Source organism: Erpetoichthys calabaricus, chromosome 11, assembly GCF_900747795.2.
Source record: "Erpetoichthys calabaricus chromosome 11, fErpCal1.3, whole genome shotgun sequence".
Lineage (NCBI taxonomy): Eukaryota > Metazoa > Chordata > Cladistia > Polypteriformes > Polypteridae > Erpetoichthys > Erpetoichthys calabaricus.
In genome coordinates, this window is record NC_041404.2 from 113,586,737 (window position 1) to 113,611,626 (window position 24,890).

Here is a 24,890-nt window from a genome sequence, read left to right on the forward strand (position 1 = left end):
CTATACAAGGGTGTGAATACTTTTTATAGGCACTGAAATAAAGACATTTTTAGGCTGTAGTCTCTAGGATTTGCTTTATTAAGAGACCCTAATTGCAAAGAACCCAGGATTTCTTTAAAAGAACAGTCCTGGAACGCATCAGTGGAGCATGTGGCAGCATACTTCTGAACTCATGAATATACCTGTATGTAGTGGGGTTAATTTATCTGCTCATTGTATTAAGATGACTGTTTAACATCAGCATTGTTATGGTGATAGGAAGAGTTATTCTTGTTATATTCAGAATTACTTTCATTCTTCCTGCGTATGAATAAGGATTATACAAATATTAAGGATTATAAATAAGAAAAATTAATGCAAAGAACAGTTCTGGCCTAATAGCTGTTATCATTGCAAATTGTGTTTCCTACTGAATTTTAAATGCATATAATTTACATGATGTTCTTACAGCTAACCTTGTACAGGGATGCTAGTTCAATGTAGAAGACTTTCAAATTCAAACCTTCTCATAACCATTTAAAGGTTAGGTTTCTCTAAAATGTTTTCAATAGTTAATTAATATTAATTCAATTCAGCACATATTTCACTTTGATTTTGCTTGATTCTTTGTAGTCATTTGTTCAAGCAGGGTGTTCCATTCCATTTAAGTGACAGTTGTGTAATTTGACCATTTTCAGTATATTTAAGTCAGGTTCTTTCCTCATACCTTTAATCTGTATAAAATTTCAGTCTGTCCATTCTGTTGAGCATATTCAACATTAATGTTTGAATCTTTTGGAACACATATTGTAATGCTTGTAGTAATAAAATTGCATCGGCAACATTAGCAGTGCTGTTGAGAATAAGATACTAAATGCTAAATAACTGAGGCAATAGCCAAACTAATACTGTACCCTAGTGCAGAAAAATTAAAATAGACAAAAAACATATAAGCTAATATTTGTCCATCCAGCAGTTACACCCTGTTCAGTGTATTCAGCATTAATGCTTGTGATGCACCAATTGTTGTTATGTATTTTGTAATGCATGTAGTTAAAGTTAATTCCATTTTTCACTCTAACAGATTAACTTTAGCACTGCTGTTAAGAATCCTAAGCTAATTATTATACAACTGCAGCAACAGACAAACTGGCACTATAACTTAGTAAAGAAAATTTTAAATAGAAAAAATATAAGAAATAAAAAGGAATGATAGAAGAGTACTAAGCTAATCTGAGTCCATTAAACATTCTGGCAGCATCCCAGGACCTGACTTTGAGACTCCCACAGTCATACAATAACCTACTTCTCTTTATGTGACAGTCAGTGGGCTTCAACAGCATTAGTGCTTCCTATATCAGCATTTATTTCTAAACATATTTTCCTATTTTTTCTTTATTAGGTTATAGAGTCAGTTGTACGCACGTTTTGTTGGAATGAAAAATGAAATACATTGTATTAGTACCCATTAGAAATGCCTTGGAATTGGTATGTCAAGAATGATGTCATTGAGTAAATATATGAGTGATATCATAGGTATTGCTGATTGCAGTTACACTCTATTGAAATTAATTCAATAGAGTGTAACTGCAATCAACAATACCTATGATATGATATTAGATGATGCTTCTGCACTTAGATTTAAGCACTAGACCAAGAGTCCATAATTTATCCGCAAGTCCACCATCACAAAATATTTAGCCAAAAATCAAAGTGAAAAAAGCGCAAAGATGAAAGCACTATAAAGCAAAAACATTCAAGTTCAAAACAAGAGTTTGTATGGAGGTCTTTTTGTTTTTATTCCAATCCTATGATGCAGACAATTCTGCTACTCTGTCTTTTATAGGAGAAAGTTGCTGAATCAATATGGCATATGGCCACCCTGGATGTGGCAAACACCATTTCCATGTCCATGAAAAAGAACACAAATTGAAAACTGAATGGAGACGTATAAAATTGTATTGAGATAAAACTGAAGTAAGTAAATATAATATCCAAGCATAACAATGGCTTTGGCTAGTGGCATGTTACACAATGTCTAGTTGAAAGTCATGTCAGACTTAATGATAGCTGTTGCCTGATCTCATTGCCATGAAGGTTTCAGATTTCATGAATGAGAATCACAGGGGATGACAGATTATACTAAAGCCTCATGATTTCTCAGCTCAGTTTCATGTTTAAAAATTACTGCAAGTCCCGCATTTTTTGAAAGCCAATCAATGGGCTGAGTGAAGAGTATTTTTCATATTTGATGAGATGAGCCATAGATTTCTGCCTGTCTTTTTCCTTTTATGGACAGACAAACATCTCTTCTGTCTGAGTTGTCCAAAACACCCATTTTCATTCTTTCCTTATACATTGTGCTTTCAGTAAGGTGTCCATTGGATGTCAGCACTCACAGACACAGTTGCAAGCCAGTCTAACTGACTGGCAAACTAAATGCCTAGCAGTCACAGGAGTGCACTACAACTGCCCCAAACTTGATAAGATTATGGGAATGGAATCTGTAACTGGAAAAGTTGTGTAATGTGATGTGGGCTTAAGACAATTCAGAGTCAAAAATTATGTTCAGGAAAAATGGCCAAGAAAAAGTATGGTAAAACTTAGATTATCTGTCACTCGATTAGCTGTCAGACTCTATTAATCGTCAAGGCCAAGGAAAACTAAAAAACGCACACCAGTGCCTACCTATTACTGTACTACTACTGCCGCGCAGTACGCTGCAAGCTGTGCACATTGGAACAACTCTCCCTTCTGCTAGTGCATAGTGTTCTTCTCCAGCACTACGTATCAGTTGTGTACCTTCAGTTTTAATAGCATTTCGTAGCTTTTCTTTTTTATTATAAACAATCTATTATACATTGTTATGGCTGATAAATGTAAGCGTGTGGTGTTGGAATTGTCCCAAAAAACTGAAATTATTAAATGTTTACAAAACAGCAAAAGTGTTTAAGGTATTGCTTCAATTTACGGAGTAGGAAGAATGGAAGAGTGAATGATATAAAGTGTGATACCGACAAAATTGAAAAACATGTTGAAATTGTAAACCACTGACGGTAATGATAATGTATTAATGTTAATGTTGATTAATCTTAATGGAGAAGTTAGGAGAAAAGGGACGGTGCGTAAGAAGGAAGTTTTGAGGAGAAAGTCAGGAGACAATAAGCAGGAGTGTTTGCAATATAGACAAAAAAGGAATGTGAGTGGCAGGAGATAAGCTGAATGGTAAGGAAAACTTTCTTTTATTGTTTTGGAGATGTGCTCTGTAACCCTGGTAACAGAGTATAAAACAGGGCACCGTTTGTTACGGAACGAAGACTCCAAGTAAAACAAAGAAAACTCCAGTAACTCTGAGTCGTGTTTCCATATTATGGTGGTCATTACAATATTATATGAATTATTTTGTAAATACTATATTATATTTTGTTTTGTAATTAAATATGACTATTCGCTAATCCACTATTGCTCATCATTTTTAAAGTAGCTGTTCTGTTTTCCGTGTTTTCTCTTGTCTGTCACAGCCTCAGTCCCGACCCCTGATGGATAATCAAAGTTTTACTGTACTTTGAGAACCTGAGTAAAGAGTTTCAGGGCTGAAAGCTGCTAATTTGAATCACCTCCCTTTTCCTTGTAATTATGAATAAGCACCCTGGGGAACTTGAAACTAACCCAAACAAATTGCTTTATAGGATAGGGGAAACAATACTGCCACATAATAAGAACAATGCAATTTCTGTAGAAGACATGCACAAATTTATATAAGCAAAAAAGATGATAGGGGGCAGATTAAGAAAGGAAGAAGAAAGACCAAGAGATGAGAAATATGAAGCACAGATCGAAACTAGGAATTTAGTCAAAGCCTAAATAAGCTAAACCAAAGAGATCTTTGAGAAATGAGTCAGTAAATGCTATGAAGTCAAAATAAAAACAACAAAAGAATTGCAAGCTATAAGTCTTTTGAATATATGCATAATTTGGACAGAGGACTGTTGAAGCTGGCAGCTCTTTATAGTGTCATGCTGGTGATGCATTTCAAGGCCACTTCTGGGGAACACACCCCTTGACAACCCTTGGGATTGCGCATAGTAACCACGCCATAAAATGCCGTTGCAGTAAAATATCAATAATGCCAAAATATTTATACACTATTAACAGAGGCTGCGATGGACGGCCGGGTTGAAACCCCCAGGACGCTAGATGGTGACTTCACTGCAGCTTAGCGGTGCCCCAGATTCCCACAGGGTACTATGGGAGATGAAGTTCGGCCTCACAGCCCTGTTGGGTACCGTGGGTGCCGCCAGGGGACGCTGCAGGAAGACACGGGGATTTCCATTTCCAATATAGCCTGGAAGTACTCCCAAGTCATGGGGACGAAAGGACAGAAGTACTTCCAGGCTGAAGAAAATACAAGTCTCCATCTGACCCGGAAGTGCTGGTGAATCACATGGATGGAAGGACAGAAGTACTTCCAGGTGAAGGAGTATATAAAGGACTGGTGGAGACCCAGCAGGAGAGCCGGATTTGGGAGGGAGTGTGACAGAGCTGCTGGGAGGAGAGGAGGAGAATTGTCGTGTTTAAGTATTGTGTGATTATTATAGTTATTACCTGTTTATTGTGGTGAAGGTGCTTTGGGGCACTTCAAAGAAGAAAATTAAAATACTTCTTGCTTTTAAACCTGTGTCTGCATCTGTCTGTTGGGTTTCATGGGGCAACAGCACCCTCAAGCGTCCATTTATTGACAAGGTTTCCTACAATTGAGTAAAGTGTACCAAACAAAGTTAAGAAAACCCAAATTTGAGGTTTAATACACTAAGGAAAAATGTATTTTTTCAGAATTATATTAAAAATAAATTGCTGCCATGACTATATGTAGTTTACAGGCTATTTCAAAGATTACCTTTCCGCTGATATGTTTAGAGATGCGCTACATGCATATTGTTACAAACTGGGTTATTTTATCCCCTGTTAGCTCTTTGGGTACTTGCTTCATTTCATATGTTTATAGCTTGGATATGTAAGAATGCAACATTATTTCTCATATAGTGTCATTTATCAATTAAAAAAGATTATTTACTTTGCTATAATAAGATCAAACACCTGAAATTTGCAAATGTATTTATTTTATGATTAAGAGTTCATTCAGGCCTAACCCAAACTAGACCAGTATCAATAAAAAATAAGAGCTTTGAAAATCTTTCAACTTTTAATTCAGCAAACCTAAATGTTCAGGCTGATGCTGACTTTAGTGAATGCCTGATGAATGACATCTTAATGAGACAAAACTGCTTCTGACCAAAAATAGATCACCAACATTAACAATTTAATGTTAGCATTGCTCACCTAGCAACTACTGCTTTTGCCGCTTACTGATTCTAATTTTATTCATTACAAAGCTGTGCCTTTTGCGAGTAATTGTCCCCAGATATTTATAGTTCTCAGTCATCTACACCTTGTTATGGATGTTTTTGCCTAGTTATGGATGTTTCTGAAAGGGCATCTTTTTAGTTTAACAGATATTTAACTGTAAAAAGAATTGTCCTCGTCTTTCAGTACAATGAATAACAATAACCATCTTTCAAAATAGTAACAAAGACAGTGCTTGCTGAAACTTTTATTGAATACCTATAGTTATACACTGACATCTGTTTGTGTGGAAGATAAATAAAAGAAGACTGACAGCAACCCTGGGGTGACTCCAGTGGAGGAAGGGAGCTTATCAAACCATGAGCCATTCAGTTTATCCATTTATCTTCTATTAGTTATAAATAAAAAAGCAAGCAACTAACATACCAGAAAAAATCCAGTATGAAATAATCTTAAAGAATATTATGTACATTTTAAGAGGAACCATCAATGTTGTATGTATTATGGTTTTCTCTTGTAAATAGCTTTAGATAATAAAATAACAACAATGATAAATGCATGGTATGAACTAGTGAGGCTGATACACCAAGCACAAAGACAGCAGAAATTACTGTATATTAGTCAAAATAATGTACTCGTTTCTGCTCTTTTATCAGGACGTAACTATAACTTTATATGGATTGACATTATGAAATCTGATTATGTATTCTGAATTTCTGTTTTTTCTATGGCTGTACCTATATCATTCTGTCTATTTTATTTTATTTTAGTAATACGGTAATAAACTTCCATTCACTTATTTAAAGATAAATATCAAAAACAGCTTGGTTCCCTTACACAGTAATCTTAGATAATCTAATTTTGTATTCACTTTCATCACTTTCTCATATGGCCATCTTTTGCACCAAATCTAGCTTTTTACTCTTTTCATCTGTGGCTCTAACATTGCTTTGGAGAAAGAGAAAAAAAAACAATTTCAGAAAGCAACATATACTGTCACGCATACAACTGTGGGGAGTACCACACAGGCGTGTCTGTGTCTGAAAATATGGAGAAGGTTTTGGGTGTAACATCATTACTACCGTATATAATCGCATATAAATCAGGTCTTGAAACTGAAAAATCAATCATAAAATCAGACCCCGACTTATACACACATTCAAAAATACGACACTTAATTTTTTTTGTTTTTACAACTTCTTGCTTCCTCTACTCTCGCACCAGTTTCTCAGACACATCGAATTTTGTTGCAGCAGCGCAGTTACCAAATTTTTTCGCCACTTCAACGACTTTTAATTTAAAACCAGCTTCTTATTTTCTTCTGGTCGAACGATCCATCGTAGATAATGGATGCTCTTACGATAAAGGTGTATATGCGGGAGTGAGATACAAAAAACACAAAACAGTGCAAATGTTCCTTCGGAATAGTTCAGGTATTACTGTATGGTCACATAGGCACAATACATGGAAAAAAAGGCAGCGCGTTCCGTGGTTACTCTCTCAGGTGGGTGTTAGCATATCACAATCTCTTGGATTAATAGTGTGAGTTTTCCTCATTCGACTTATATGACCAGCATTATAAAATACCAGCAATTATATGGTGAAATCAAGCCCCGACTTATCCGGCAGAGAACTTAAACGTGAGTATATACGGTAACAGTCTTCCAATTTCCTTTGAGAAGGTGGAAAACAACTAGCTTCCATCATCACTAACTCAGCCCCTTCTGCTTTTGCAAGTATAAAAATCCAAACCAGGAAACCCCTGCTCATTGTGGAGCCCACTTTTAAAGAATTCACATCTCTTTGTCAAAGAATCCTACTACAGTTTGAGGAACTTGGTGAGGTGAAGACCTGTCTTCTGACTTGGACTTGAGAATACTTCCAGCACACAAATTTTGTAACTAGGAAGCACTTCTAAGTCAGGTGAAACTCCCCGTAACAGGGGAACCTGCCAGCTAGCAGCACTCAAGGACCCCAATAAGGCTTCCTACAAGAACTACAACTTCCATGTAGTCTTGCAGGTTTCCAAAGAGAAACTGTATCAGAGGGATGCTGCCACCCAGCATACTGGAGGAACACATTGCCCCGATGGCAATCTCTATATGCCAATCCACCATAATGGCCTCCCAGCTGATGTGGCCAGGATGCCTGTCCAGCGACATCCTTCTTTACTATATATACATACTGTACACTAGCTGTGTAAGACCGTGCTGTAACTATTGAAATCATCAGAAAAAAATTGAAATGTAGAGACGTCAGGTAATCTCCTTGGCATACCAGTTCCTTTATAAATATTGAATTCACCAGTGCATTCATTGTTCCAAATTGTACTCCAGACAGTTGATTTAACTAATCCTCAGGTTTCTCTAATGGTTTTATTCTTATTTATCAGCATTAAAACAACTTCTTTGACTTTCACTGGCACAGCTCTTATCCTCATGTTGAACAATGACAACTACAGATTCCAACGGTAGTCTTAGATTGAAGCAAGCCTAGGTATCTTATGCTTGTGACACCAATTGTCCCAAACATTATGGTGTCCTGAAATGAGGGTTCATAGATAAAAAGTATTGTAATTTCTCCATGGTGAGACTAAAATGTTTTTTAGGGATTTTTTGGGTGAAAGAATCTTATTTAAACATGTTCCTTTTTAACATCTATTTTGAAAACAGTATTTAATAGGAAGGAAAACATCTTGTGGAGGTGAAAGAATAGAAGTGATGAAGAAAACTTGAAAAGGAAACTGTGTGAGAGGAAAGGAGATGGGAAGAGGAGAACAGGAGGAGACAGATCCCACCAGCTGTATCATGAAAGTAACTTGAAACCAGTGGTGGCTGCTAGCTTTTGAAACAGGGGAAGCTCATATTAGGCCTTCATCATAAAATTCATTATGTTATTTGTACGTAAATTCTGCCCTCTGTTCCTTTTGCAGAAAATGGTCTGTGACCCTGTTGTACCAATTGGCCGTCTTTTCCAGGGACTTAACAAGTTTCCTCTCAATGGCCAGGAGAGCAAGGTTGCTCAAACGATCTTGGCCCATCGTGTTGTGGGTGTATGACTTGACCCGTTTTAAACAGGAGAAGCTCCTCTCTACACCTGCTGATGTAGCGCCAATTGTTGCCACTAACGACAACAGCTTGTATAGCTGAGGCATTGCACTATCCAACTCCATGTCTTTAAAAAACAGCAAGAAATGACACAGCTTACCCCTGCTCCCCTGTAAGTCATGATCTGAATATAGTACTTGAAGTTCAGATCTCAGTCTCCCTGAGTCAAAGAAATGGCCATAACTTTTCAGCACACTTTCAAATGCCTCCTCTGGAAACACTTGTCTCATTTCATCAAATTTCCCTGGATTGACTAATTCTAAGAAGCTCATGCTTACCAAATTAAAAAACGCTGAGAAATCTGCTCCATGAGATTGTCTAGGATGGCCATGTACAAATTTCTGTAGCGGTCCTGGGGATCCTGTAATTGTGACAGACGGCGCTTTCTAATAGGTTCATCTCAAGGGTCTGATGTGAGATTTGCTGCTTTTGCATTAACTGCTTGATAAGCCTCCTCTGACCTCTTCTCCTTGACAAAAGCAAGGAGAGACCCAATTCTTTTTTGCAGTAAAGAACATCCATAGCCCTTTGCTGGACAATATCAAAGACAACATCTGTGTCAGAGAATATTTGTTCATATGTGTACAACATGAACACAAACTCAAAATCCTCCAGTTTCATTATGAAGCCTTTGGCAGGATCTAATGTGTCATCATCCATGCTCTCATCCTGGGTAATCTTATCAAAAGTCTGCAGGAAGCCATCATAATTGTTTGCCACAGTGCTCACTATCTGTGATGTGAAATTCCATCGAGTAGGAGCATTTCTGGGCAATCTTGAAGACCCTGCAGACTCAAGAAAAGACATCCTTTTTGTGGACTTTGAAAAAAATATGGTGAACCCAGAGAGAGATACAAAAAATATCATTGACTCAGGCAAGCATTTAGCACCCTGGGACAACACCAGGTTCAGTCTGTGTGCATAGCAATGCACAAACACTGCACTAGGGGCTATTACTTTAACGTTGGCCTGTAGGCCATTGAGAGATGAAGCAAAGACAGCAGCCCCATCGTAGGTTTGTGCCACAAGTTTTTCTCTAAAACTGTAGCCCTGCATGTTCTCGTTTAAAACTTCAAACACAGACTGAGCATCTTGACCCCCTGACACATCCAATGAAGCACTCTTGAATTTTACCTGCACTATCCACATATCTAACAATGACAGACAGATGGGCATGGCAAGATATGTCAGTTGCTTCATCCACCTGCCATGAAAAAAAAGGAGCAGTCTGAATTTCACCTTTTATATGATCAGAAACAGTGGCTGCGAGAGCAGAGATCAAGTCATTTTGGATTGAGTGGGACATACCAGAAAACACAGCTGATGACTGAAATTGTGTGGCCAAGACAGAGTCATATTTAGCTAATGTTTCTGTAAATTCCCTGTAATTCCCCTTATTTGCTGATTCACTACTCTCATCATGCCCCCTGAATGCCAGCTCCTGACGGCCAAGCAAGGAAGTCACATCAATTAGACAGTTTAGGAAGGCCCTGTTTTTTTTTTACTGTTTCATTATGTTTTGCCACCTGAATGCGAAGACCTTCATTGATTGCATGTTCAACCCTGCCCCTGCCCAGACAACTTAACCTTGCACATGAACTCACATGTTCTTTGCACTTTTCATGCCTTTTGTATGCCCTGTCAAAGTTACCCAGATCCCCAAAACCCACGTTTGACCAAACACATCCCATTCCCTGAGAAGGTTTCGTCAAGAGGCATGGCCAACAGTACATTTTCTTTGTCACAGCACTTCCAGTCAGCCAGTTCACCTTGTCATACCAGGAGAGCTGAAAAGACCTGTTATTTTTTCCTGATTTTTGCACCAGATCAATCTTGGGCGTTGGTCTGCCCTGCCGTTTAATTCTGAGTCTCTCCTCGTAAGGAAGACTACTAATTGGTTTTGCCAAAAGCAGGTCAACAATATTAGCACCGTCTGCGTCTGCCATTACGCACAGCTTGCTAGCTGGCTAGTTTCCCCTTCCACGAGCTACTTTAATTATATGAACGAACTAACTTTACAATGCTGAAACAAGGAGCAAAGTCAAGAACGCTATAACATGTTTTTTTTTATTATTTAAAGAATTATTTGTACAAACAAAAATGGTTTATATCACCAGCAAACAATACAGAGTGCAGCAGTTTGTCGTACGACTTCACCTGCAAATCCGCATGGGACTGAACTCGAATCTCTGTAGCGCTGATGTATACTTAAGACATGCTGTCAATCAAAAAAGGGGTTCCGCCCTTTAAACAGCTCCTCCAATCATCATGCAGCAGCCCAGCGTCCTGGCCTGCCCACTGCTCCATTCACTCCCAGAGAAGCTGATCTTCCCTGGAAGTGACGATTTTGGTGCATTTATTCAATTACCGTCCAGCTTTTCTGCAGTGAATAAAGCTCCTCTGTGCTTGCCCATAGAGCCCCAGTGAAGCTGGGCTTCAGGAGGGTCTAACGCGCTGTGCTGCACGGAAATGTATGACAAGAAAATCGCGTCAAACAATCTACAATAAATATCTGATTCTGAACGAGCTAGTCATGAAGTTGAACACGTTCTAGCGCACTTTTATTAAAACCAATATAAATACGACAGTGCATATATGAGCATTTATTTTCTGACATAGTAGAGGAAGCGGAGCTTCCCTTGTAGTCTTAGAGCATTCGCCACTGCTTGAAACATGGCAGGTAATTCAGATATTCAAATGGGGAAAATGGAAAAGGGATGGAATGGAGTTTGACTAGTACTAAACAAATAAAAATTGATGAGGGGCCAAGATCTGAAATGGATGGTCATCTTATAAAAGAACTACAAATCCAGTCTGAGCATGAGCCTGTCATAAAAATGATGATTTCCTTAATAGTTCAGGTCAAAATTTGGATCTAGTTAAAACACTTAAAAATAAAGGTGCAAAATGGTTCTGGAGAGCAATGCCATAGGGGAACCATTTTTGGATTCCAACAGAACCATCCATATGAAGGATTCAGAATGAACCTTAATTTATACAAATGTGTAGCAGGCTCCTTAAATGACCATGAACTGATGATAACAGACTGGTGAAATATCACTGGATTCCTGATTTTACAGTAACACAGGTTAAGTTCATATTTTCTTGATCTTTTCATACCCTGCTGTGTAGCTTATTATCAATGAAAGATTTCCGTTTTTAAAAATTTTAGAAACCTTTTCAAAGCTCAAAAAACACTTTCATATGCAAAGTGTTCTACAAAGAATCACAAGTCCCAGTAAAGTGCCAATAAGGAACAATTATTTTAGGGTGAAATTGACCAATTCTTAAAGTATTTGGAAAGGAGTAGATAGATAGATAGATAGATAGATAGATAGATAGATAGATAGATAGATAGATAGATAGATAGATACTTTATTAATCCCAAGGTGAAATTCACAAGTAGTGTGAGTAGTTTGCTTTGGTAATCTAAGGGTATTGATAAACTGTAATAATCATAAACAGAAGTGAGCATATATTAAGAATGAAGACTCTTAATGTAAATAAGGTTATGTGTTTAATAAGTGGAGCAGAACCAAGAAGTAGAAGTGATTGCAGGAATTCCTATGTTTGTTTCTATTGAAGAGGTTGTGGATTGCTTAAAAGGAGCTAAGATGCTATATGTTGACAGCTTCTAACAATCAACCTATGTAAAGCATGATGGCCACAGCTCACCATCCCATTAGGGAGATAGATGTTTCTTGGAAAACGTCACCATTGAACTTTATCAGTCCTTGACTCCTTTCCCATTTTGCCAATCTCCAAAACACTGAGGACAAGAGATCTCAGATACACACTGTTAACATGAACAACACTACATATTTAAAAAAAATAATAGTGCACTGTACACTAAATGTGAAACCCCCTCAAACAGATGCCTATCCCCCTGTCAAATATTGATACACAGATTTGCACCAAAAGAAAAGGGATGTATAAATGCAGTCTGAATGATGCAATAGTGAATTTTTATTCTATTGCTAGTCCCCCTGTTGATTAGCATTGGAACGATAGATAATTACCCAGGAAAATACAGTTTGGGCATATGTATATATAGATGTTTTGATGTCATGTTAGGTTTAATTTGCATTGGTAATGACAGATGTGTTTGGAGTTGTTTTTATTTTAAGTAAGTAAAACAGAAGTTTTGAGGTAAAGTAGTTCTACTCACTAATTATGGTGCCTTAGGGTGGTGATGTGTTTTATGTTGATTAGTACATGTAATTAAGAATTTCACTGTACTCTGTGTACACTGTAAACAATAATGACCCAACCACAAAATGTTCTTAAACTAAAGTTTAATTTTTATGTGAAAATCGCCTGTTTTTTTAGGCAAAAACAAAAAAACCTGAGTGCTATTTCCTTAGAAAACTGAATGATAAATCATCATATGTTCACATTGTAGCCTGTGTCCGGGGCCCTTGCCCAGCTAGAACGCATCCACACTGGAAGGATTGAGGGAGCAAGCATGGCCAGAGGGTTACCTCCCCCGGGACGCTAGATGGCAACCTCCCTGGGTTGCAGCGGTGCCTCGGACTCCCACAGGGCTTCATGGGAGTTGGAGTTTGGTGCAGCCCTGTTGGGATCCGCAGGTGCTGCCAGGGGGGACTGCAGCAGGAGCTTCTTCTGCCACACCCAAAAGTGCTGCCGAAAAGGAGTCATCAAGCACCTGGAGCACTTTCAGGCGCCTTATAAAAGGAGCCAGCAACCACTACTCGAGGAGCCAGAGTCGGGAGGAAGAAAACTAAGCTTGACCAGAGGAGTGGAAGAGAAGGAAAAGAGAGAGAAGACTATTGTGTTTGTGCTGTGCTTGTGCTGGGACTGTGTTGTAAGCGTGGGAAACGAGGTGTTTCCCATGAGGAAAAAAGAAAATAAAAACCAATGTGTATGCCTTGAACTTGTGTCCCACGCTTGTCTGTGTTGGGTTCAGCTGGCGGTGCCAGCCTGGGTGGTCCACAACATAATTCTAAATTTTACTTACTGGCTTCCTCTTTGCTGAACAGATATTTTATATAGTAGCTATGCACTAATTAGAATGTGCTATAAGTGAGTTTAAAGCAAATCATAATCTTGATTTTCTCATTTAAATTATTTTTTTTACAAAATCCATTCATAAGTGCAATACATTTTGTTGTCCATTCATCCATTATGCAACCTGCTATATCCTAACTACAGGGTCACGGGGTCTGCTGGAGCCAATACCAGCCAACACAGGGCGCAAGGCAGGAAAAAAAACCCTGGGCAGGGCGCCAGCCCACCGCAGGGCACACACACACACACCAAGCACACACTAGGGCCAATTTAGAATCGTCAATGCACCTAACCTTCATGTCTTTGGACTGTGGGAGGAAACCAGAGCGCCCGGATGAAACCCACGAAGACACAGGGAGAACATGCAAACTCCACGCAGGAATGGACCTGGGAAGCGAACCCGGGTCTCCTAACTGCGAGGCAGCAGCGCTACCCTCTGCGCCACTGTGCCGCCCCACATTTTGTTGTACATGTGTAAATTATGTTTTTATTCATGTATGTACCCTTGCCTCCATAAGGTAAGTGGCTTCATATTTGACTATTGCTTTACTAATATTCTACACTGTATTGAATTTCAGTTCTCATGTTAAGCACCTGGCAGAACAAGCACTATCAATTCAATGATAAAATACAAAGTCTGAAGGATTACACCTCAAATCCCACCTTGACTCACTGGGTATCCCTTGTGACCTTTAACTGGATAACGCAGATATGATATGGATGGATAAATAGACCCCTCACTCACTTTGAGACTTAAACCTCTTCATAATGATATTGATTAATTATAGAAAATAACTAAAGCTCTTTAAAAGTGTGGTCACTATTAAAGCTGATGTAATAAATAAAGATTGATTTAGCAGATGACAGGAGCTTCAGTAAAAAAACTGAAATTTAAAGGTAAAGAAAAAGAAGAATAACATTCAGACACAGATTATAATTAATGGCTCAGAGTGCAAGAGAATTTTAAAGATATTTTTTCTCTCCTCACTGTAATGTGGATCTGAATTTCAATTGTATATTGTAGTTCCACATGCTTGCACAGCCTGTGGCTCTTGTCTGTACTTCACAGTAAGGGCAGGAGCCTCTTGTCTCCTGCCAGATTTAGCACTGAAAAAATTAGAAATGCCACAAACAGGCCCTGATTTGGAGCTTTTCCCCTTTTTCTTCTATTTGGCAGCAACTATACTGTGTGATAGATAAAAGAAATGGCAGTATAATACTTTTCTGGCTTACATATCAAAAATTGAAAGCAACGCTGTATGCTGGCAGTAATTAAGATTTTGTTTCCTATTAAGTTGAGTGGAAAGAGACCATTGAGTATTAAGCAAACCACAGTCCATCAAAAATATATTTTAACCTGCACTGTAAAATATTGTCCACTATTTGTAATTTGATGGCATTCCTGTGCATTCATTGACAACAGTTTTGGACAAATTTGCACAGGTTTATGATTTTAATTCAGCTTATCATACAGTTTTTATGTGTTTAATCTATCTACAGTTGAATATCACCAATGTTTAAAAAAAAAGTTATGCACTGTCCAGCAATTGTGTAATGTATGTACATGACTTCTTCACTGCACTAGAGGGACTTCTTTAAGCATGGTCTGTAATCTGATTCATAGCTTGATCATTCCTTTACAACCTGTGTCTGTGGGTGACACCTCAGCACCACATTGGAACAGTGTGAGGTTTTTGGACGGTGGCTGGAGTGCCAATCCTGCCACCAACCTCCAAGTTTTCCTAGTAACAGTTTATAAATAATGTTTCACTTTGTACAAACATCTAACAAATAAATGCAGTATGCATAGCTAATCAGCAGCTCTAGTCAGGGTATGCTAGATTAAAGTAGTGAGTCTTCAGACTAAATTTAAAAGCTTAGAATGAATGGGGTATCTCTTATATTAGCAGGTAGATAATTCCACATCTTCAGTGCTCTGTAACTAAGAGCTCAACCTTCCATTGTCATTACCCAAAATAAACACTATTTCTTTTTTTCCTTTATTCAGAAACATGCAGTCCTCATCCATCTCCACTCCAAAAGTGCACTTGTTTTGTTATACTTGTACCTTTTGTGAAAGTGTTTATTTAATATTTGGACTTCAGTCTTTACACATTATACACTTCATGTCTACATTTTGTCAATCCACATTACTAACCGAGAATGCTAAACCGGATGTACGCAGGGACATCCAGCAATGGGCCGTAGCCGCAAAAAGACGTACTGCGCAGGCGCACCAAGAAATGAGGGGCCGCGAGAGGTGGATGAGGGGCCGAGAGAGGCGGACAAGACCACAGAAAAAAGGAGTGAGCACAGAAAAAAGGAGTCAAAGAAATGAGGCGCAGCGAGCACAGAAAAAAGGAAAAGGCACAGAAAAAAGTAGTCAAACGCAGGCGCCGCACAGCACCGCACGAAACCCATTGCACACGAAACTAGGACACAAAAAAAAAGAAGACGCTCGCGCACAACAGCAAGGCACCCCCCCCCCCCCCCCCCACAGGCACCGGACGGGACATACACCAAGAGGGGGATTCAACAAGCCCCTGGAACACAAAAAAAAAAGAACACAAAACCACCCCACACACCCTACAAGCAAAGGACGGGACACACACAAAGAGGGGGATTCAGCAAGCCCCTGGAACACAAAAAGAAAGAAGACGCTCGCGCAACAACAATCCTCACCCCCCCCCACACATCAATAAGAACTGACACCCAAAGCCACATATTCTAAAGGAAACGTCAACACCTTCACACTAGGCAGCATAGGTGTCCCCCCCCAGACGCCGGCAAAGCACACAGCGACGCACGAATCCCATTGCACACGAAACGGGACGCACACAAAGAGGAGGATTCAACAAGCTCCTACCACACCAAAAAAAAGAAGCCGTGACCGACACACCAAGCCCATTAGAGACGAAACGGGACAGACTACGGACATGGCACACAAAACATTCACAACAACGACGATTCAGACCCACAAACACACTAACATCAATAAGAAGTGACACCCAATGCCCCATTTCTAAAGGAACCGTCCGCAGACACCTGCTAAACGATTGCACCACTTAGCTGACAACGTGTTCAATGATGAGTCCACTATTCAGGAAAATTCATTGGGATTAATGAATGTCATTTGCAATCATTGTCATTCACTTAACTTCCCTGAAGAAACAACTGGCAATACAAGTAAGGAATTTACACGTTGTTGTCAAAAGGGTCAGATTAGACTGCCTCCTTTACATTCATATCCTGAATATCTACAGAAGCTTCTAACTAACGATGTACCTGAAAGTTAAAAGTTTAAGAACTGCATTAGATCCTACAATACTTCATTTGCTTTTGCATTTACCGGAGTAAATATCAGGCCACCAAAAGGCAATGGCCCATACTGCTTTCGCATATGTGGACAAATATTGCATCGCATTGGAACAGTGCACCCTGAAACAAATCAACAACGCAAATATGCACAAATCTACACACAAAGCCCCATTTCTAAATGAACCGTCCGTATTAAACATACGTCATCTCAACACGTTCACACTATGCAGCATAGGTGGATCTCATTACAATAAGGCACTATTAACCGTTCAACCGCAGAAAAGGCTCCATATTAACAGTGAGTGCGATCCTCCTTATTACTTATCCATATTTATCACGCTCAAGAACAAACAAGTCATAAATTCACGATCACGGGTACAAAACGAGACGGCTCGGATAACGGAACCAAACATAATTCACACTATGCAGCATAGGTGGATCTCATTACAATGAGGCACTATTAACCGTTCAACCGCAGAAAAGGCTCCATATTAACAGTGAGTGCGATCCTCCTTATGACTTATCCATATTTATCACGCTCAAGAACAAACAAGTCATAAATTCACGATCACGGGTACAAAACAATATGGCTCGGATAACGGAACCAAACACAATTCACACTATGCAGCATAGGTGGATCTCATTACAATGAGGCACTATTAACCATTCAACCGCAGAAAAGGTTCCATATTAACAGTGAGTGCGATCCTCCTTATTACTTATCCATATTTCTAACGCTGAAGAACAAACAATTCATGAATTCACGATCACGGGTACAAACCGATACGGCTCGAGTAACAGGACCAAACACACGAACCCGCATGAAAAAAAACAATACATGTCGGCTCCAACGCGCTTCTGAAACTCTGGAAGAAAGAATGTCTCGGCTCCAAAAAGGGAAAGCTCAACTAACACGGTTACAGAAACGAACCCAAATGGACAGACACACTGAACGTGGACGCATGCAGCGCGCGTCTCACAGTACTGCATCGAAACAGGCACGGCTTCAAAATGAAACAACTCCCGTCTCAGACATACAGAAACGGCAGCGAGAGGACAAAATAAATAAACGCAGTAGAAGCAGGCAAGGCTCCAAAAAGAGCAAGCTCAACTGACCGACATACAAAAACGGGCAAGGCTCAATACAAACAATGCACGCTGTAAACTACAACGGGCTTCTCACACCTCACAGGCAAATCGATTACAGCTCCAAAACAACACATCCCAAATACTGGACATACAACGACGCGCCTCTCAAACGGCACAAGCTCATATCCTGAATATCCACAGAAGCTTCTAACTAACGATGCACCTGAAAGTTAAATCTTTATGAACTGCATTAGATCCTACAAATTGATATCCACTATGAACATTAACAGTGGCACTGCACATGACATCCGTCTTGCAAAACTGTTAATTATTGATGAATGTACAATGGCATCCACTCACTTACTCAACACCATTCATAAACATCTATAAACGTTTATGAATAATAATCTTACCTTTGGAGGAAAGGTACTTTTATTACGAGGAGATTTTAGACAGTGCTTAGCTATTGTTCCACATTCCATGCGCTCAGCTATTGTTCACTGCACCTTCAAATACGCAGACAATTGGCATTGCTTTCAAAAGATACAGTTAGTACAAAACATACGATGTCCACATCCAGATCATAACAATTGGTTATTACAACTGGGAGATGGTACACTCACCAATACAGATAGACTTCTCCCAGATATTATTACAATTCCTCAAGCCTTTATCTGCGCCGACTTAGTTACAGACAGATTTGGAACAGCAATCTCATTAGACCAAATGCCCCTTTTAACACAACGCACTATATTATGTCCAAAAAATATTAATGTGGAAAACATAAATACCCAAGTCAATGCATTACTTCCTGCAGAGACACAACTCTTTCTAAGCTCTGACAAACTTGACTCTGATCACGACAATAACCATCTTCATTGACCTTACAAGTTCTGACCTGGAATTACCTTTTACACTTAAACGGCGTGTGCAAAGAAATTTTCCAATAAACCTTTACACTGTGCCAGACACTTTATTGTTTGCTTTCTATTTGCATCATCTACACCGTAACACTATTCTATATCTCATTCATACATCACGCTCTCTCATTCCCAACACCAGGGGTTGGCGAGCGAAGCGAGCAGGGGGCGGAGCCCCCTAGTTATTACTAAAACATTAAAAATGTTTCTGCTTCAACAATTTGTTTACATAGATTGTTGTAGACACAGAATACACATGAAATGCATATATTCTAAATAACGATATATTATTTACCCTATACAACTCCTGGCAACTCACACGCAGGTAAACAGATTTGAGCTGAGAGAACTTTCTGCCCTTTCTGCATTGGTGGGGGGATTGGCTGGCCCAACACTGTTTAAGCCATGGAATGGCCAAATGGGAGAGGCAGCTTGATGGATGAAGTCTCCAGGAGTCTAAAATTATCCAAATTTTATTATGTGATATCATCTACTGTTAAATTCTGCTCTGTACTTGAAAAAAATTTTTATTTTTTATTTTTTATTGAGGATTTGTTCTGTTCTGTGTATTGTATTGTATTGACCCCCTTCTTTTGACACCCACTGCATGCCCAACCTACCTGGAAAGGGGTCTCTCTTTGAACTGCCTTTCCCAAGGTTTCTTCCATTTTTCCCTACTAGGTTTTTTTGGGAGTTTTTCCTTGTCTTCTTAGAGAGTCAAGGCTGGGGGGCTGTCAAGAGGCAGGGCCTGTTAAAGCCCATTGCAGCACTTCCTGTGTGATTTTGGGCTATACAAAAATAAACTGTATTGTATTGTATTGTATGAGATAGCAGGCAGCTTGCTGCTTGTGTTGATAGACACATTTACAATACAAAAGATGCTGATGGAGCGGTGTGAACGGATTTAAGGTGGGCCGGGATTACACATTTTTTCGTAGGCTTTGGTAATTCTAGTATTAATTCACTGACATAACTAGTTATGGACAGCATTGAAGAAACATCATTAGGTCTAAAAGAACTTTATATTTGTGTGTCATCTGCATACAAGTGAAAATTAATGTAATGTTTTCTATTGATACTTCCCAATGGAAGCATGTAAAGTGAAAACAGTAAATGTCCCAATACTGAGCCCCATGGGACACAATATTTCACTTTTGAAAATGATGAAGTGCTGTCAGCACATTTCTGTACGTTCTGGAGTCAATCTGAGAAATAAGAACTGAACCAGGCAAGTAAAATGCCTGTGAGCACAATGTAACATTCCAGCCTATGTAATAAAATAGAATGGTCAATTGTGTTAAACACTGAGCTTAAATCTAACACCATAATTACTGTTGAATATCCCTCATCACAGGATATTAGAATATCATTCACAGAATGGGTTAGTGTCATTTCTGTATTGCGACAGGTGCAGAAGCCAGACTGGAGTTTTCTAAATAAGTTGTGATGAATAAGATAACACTGAAGATGAGTGGCAACTACTTTTTCATGTATTTTTTGAGAGAAAGGGTAAATCTGAAATGGTTCTATAATTATTAAGCATTGTAAAGTTTCTTCTTGAAAAAATAAATCTTGACAAATATAAAGGTTTGGGGACCGTCCCTGTATATTGCCCTAAGACAATATATGAAAAAAAGAGATCAAAAGTCTTTGAATGCAAAAGTACAATTGACAATTTACTGAGATGTAAATGGCGGTTTTATACAGTAAGGTTTATGGAAGCAGGAAATGGTTGGCGTGAAGTGACGTCAGACTGGAAGCGGAAATGACGTCATTATGATGAGCCGGAAGTGATGTCATTGGAGATGGCCGGCAGTGATGTCATTGGAGATGGCCGGAAGTGACGTTGCCTCGGCCATTTTGTATACCCGGAAGTGGAGGTAATTAAATTCCTTCTGACTTTCTGTGGAGAGAAGAGATTCAGGTAAGTACCATGTGACCACTCCATATCTCGCAATAGTTTACTCACCTTTAGGCTCTTTGACTGTCTCCTAATCGCACGTGTGTGACAGCATATGTGAGTCTAGCTCTGGCTTTTTAAATAACAGTCAGATAACTGATACTTTTACTGCATCAGGAACTGTGCCATTTAATAATAATCTATTAATAATGCTAAGAATGGGTGCTGCCAGAACCTCTATAGAGCTTTTTACTAGTTTAAATGGGACTGGAACAAAGGAACAAGTATTAGTTTAATTACAGAAATAAAAGATATGACTTCCTGTTCTGTTACTAAATTACTAAAATGTTTTTCCTGGGTTCATGCTGGTTTTAATATGTATAAAATATATGTACAGTACAAGTATATAAACAACAAGTGTGCAGATGACATCAAAGTACTATAGGTGGAAGGGCAGACAATGCAGAATGAGGTAAATCATTATAATGGGACCTGTACTGCATATGGTCTTGGGCAAACTTATGGAATGTGAAATTTAATGTAAGTAATTGTAAGTTTTTCATAAGTAAAGTACTATTAGTGTGTAGTTTTGTTAAAATTCCTTACAGTTTTTTCACATGGGGTTTCTAACAATTATTTTAGATATTTTTGAGGCTCCCAATTATGCTTATAATGTTTATTTTTGGAAATTCTTACCACTGAAAAGTAACCATTCTGTCCTTCATTTTTGCTGCTATGTTTTTTCCTGCCATCAGGATTGCTTCACATGCTGTGTGGGGCAGGTCATGACCTTCTGGAAAAAGGTACAATTGTATTAAAGATCATTTAAAAATGACTTCTTTATCTGAGTTCCGGATACAAAAGTCTCTTCTGTAGTGCTCTTTTTTTTTACCTGGTTCTCACTTTTTTCCCCTGTATTTTTGAAAACGATTTTTATCTCTTGTTTGGTCTTTGATGCTTGTATTATTGATTATCCAGTTTTAACCACCGTTTTCTATTACTCGTTTCTTCTTCCAGTCATTTCTCAAATTTATCAGTTTGCTGACATAACATATACATCCAGATACTATACAGAAGAAATCAAGAAGGCTAATATATCACAATGTGTAGAGTGCAAATCTAAGTAGCGTATGCTTAAATTATATAACACACTAGTGAGGCCTCACCTGGAGCACTGTGTAAATGTTTGCTTTCTTTATTATAAAGAGTGCATAGCAGTACTTGAGGAAGTCCAGAGGAGAGGAACTAGGTTGATACTTGGACTGAGAGATATGAGCAAGGAAGAGATACTGAAGGAGTTTAAACTTTTCTGTTTAATCAAACAAATTAAGAAGTGACATGACTGAAGTGTTTAAAATTATGAAGGAATTAGTATAGCGAATCCGGGTTTTTAGTTTAAAAGAAACTCTTTATCAATAACATGGGGGCATGGTTGGAAACCTGTTAGGCACAGATTTTGTACAAATGTTAGAAAGTTTATCTTCATGCTGTGACGCATGCTAAGTCACTGTCTTGCACCGAAAAGATGAGGCTGAGTCTGAGGACTTCAAGAAAACCAGCTTTATTCAACTCAAGACACGAACATTAAGGTTACTTTTTGAAGCAGAAGCTACCACTCTACTACACATTGACACAGCTAATAGGCTGGGCCAAAGCCAGGTCACTGGCCAAGTTATAATGTCCCCCACATCACCCATCAGGCGATAAACGTGTTGCGCTGCGAACATGTGGGATGCTGCGAACCTGCGGGGTGCTATGAACATGTGCTTGCCTCAACGACAAACAATCAGCCCTTGACAGATGCGTCAATCTCATTTCGGCGTGTCACCCCATTGGGGAGGGTCTCAAAAGAGTTAAAAAATCTCACAATGCAAAAAACCATAGATGCATGGAATAAATTACCAAGTAGTGAGGTGGAGAGTAGGACTTTAGGGACCATCAAATCACAACTTGATGTTATTTTGGACAATCTAGTTGAATAAGATGGATGTGCTTGTTGGGCTGAATAGGCTATTCTTGTCATTATTATTGTAATATTCTAATGCTCTAATGTTTTCTCAAGTCCATGTCTAGAAATCAGGGCATCCGCATGGTTGAGGCAGTTCCAGGTCTGAAGGCACAGAATTTCCTGACATTCTCACTGCACAATATTCTCTTTTTCAATCATTTCATATTCTAAAATAACCTAACTGACATATTTTATCGTTTCCTTGTTTTATCCTTTGTTTCTTACCCCTTACTCCTTCTTTGACTACTTATTCAGATCTTCTAATTGGCATACTAAGAGCTTCTTGTCTTATTTTTCGGACATAAGATATTTTACAGCATGGCTTTTTTTCTATCACTGTTAACTTTGCTAACAACCACTAATAGAAAACAATCTTGAATTTGTGTTCCTTTCATTCTGTTTAGTTATTTAATTCTCAAGCTTTGCTCTCTTTACTGACGATTTCACATGACGATACTGAAAAAGCATGGAAATTTTACCCAAGTCAAAGATGCCTAATGATGACCTTTAAACCCTTTTTCATATTTTTGTACATTTTGTCCTTCTTCTCCCTTTTTCTTTTTTTCACAAACCAGTGGGAACCTCCACTAATGATGACTAGCCCCTAATTTCATGGGATCCTTCCTGCACTTGGGGGCTTCAACTCTTTGCCAAGGCAGCAACCAGTGTTTTTATCTGGGGACCCAAAAACTAGCCATGTTTCCCATTTTTACCTAATTATCTGGTCTTATTTATAAACCTTTGGGTGGATTAGAGCATGAAAATATGCAAAACCAAAAAACAGGAAAATGTGTTGTAGCAGTCTGTGTGCCACTAAGATTCACACCATCTAAGTGATGGTGATTTATTTATTTTTTTGGTGGAGATTCCAGAGAGGCAACCAACCTTGGCCCAACCTGCATACACTCACAAGCAGAGACAAAAAAAAGCAACCGGTAATAAAACAATTAAAGAATGTATTAAACACTAATAAACGAAATATAACTACATGCTAAATAATCCCCCCCAGTCCCTTTACAGCGATATACAATAAACACAAACAAACCAAAAAAATAAACACTCAAGACAATCCTTATACAGTCCAATACAGCAAGAGCAGGTGAAATGATATGGTGTGAAGATGAGAATCCCGAGAACAGCTTCCATAGAAATGAATGAAACAGTCCTACCGGTAATCTGGAGCGTCGAAGGGTGAGATTTCCAGGAGCGCTCCTTTTGAAAACACACACTCACCAATTAATCCACCACTATAGCACAACAGGCAGACATGAGACAATCCATTCATCTAACGTGAAACGATCCAGGGCACAGTTGATTTTTTAGACGACACATTGGACAGGATACAGAAAACTCTCCTTTTGCTCCATCAGGCCTCCCTTTTAAACTTTCCTGCTGGCCTCTTTCGTCCCAAGCTGCCCCTACTTCTGTTCCCTTCATCCTATGCGGGTAACCCCCTTGGGCTGCTGGGAAGTGAAGTTCTCTCCATGGCAGCACTGCTACAGCGTTCACCAAAAAATATACATTTAGAAAACCTGGCATATACACATTTCTATTCAATTTACCTTTTATAAATTACAATCATCTTGTAAATGTACATATGTGAAAGTGCCTCTATATGCGAACTCTGCCTGGTTGCCATCCTGAAAAAACCATACATGGACTATGCTAATCAACGTCATTGTGGCACCCGGACGGGGCTCACGCCCGGCCAGGACGCCCAGGAAGACAGGAGGAGGGCTCATTCCTCCTCCAGACCTCGAGGGGGCGACCTCCCTGAGGACCGCGGGACAGAGCTGGGAAATTCGACCCTGTAGGGGCCCGTGGTCACCGCCAGGGGAACCCCAATACCTGGAGGAGCCTGGACCGCAGCACTTCCGCCACACCAGGAAGTGCTGGGGGGAAGAGGAACAAGGACACCCAGAGTGCTTCCGGGGAGACGGCCGGCACTTCCGCCACACGGGGCGTGTCGGTGGGAGATTGCCGGGAACACACCTGGAGCACATCCGGGTGCTTATTTAAAGTGGCCGCCTCCCTTCAGAGATGGACTTGAGTCGGGTGGAAGAAGGGCAAGGTTCTGGAGGAGAGAAGGAGGCGGTCTGAAGAGATAGAGACAGAGAGAAGGCACTGTGATAAGGCCTGGACTGAGGGGTATTGGGGCTTGTGTGAGTAGTGATGGA

At 39.3% G+C, this 24,890-nt stretch overlaps 1 protein-coding gene across 1 annotated transcript in view; it reads right to left on the minus strand.

The window, feature by feature from the left end:
* The window catches only part of LOC127529677 (uncharacterized), a 1,084,638-nt gene that overhangs the window by 539,430 nt on the left and 520,318 nt on the right, over window positions 1-24,890 (minus strand). The gene's annotated exons all lie outside the window — the stretch shown is intronic.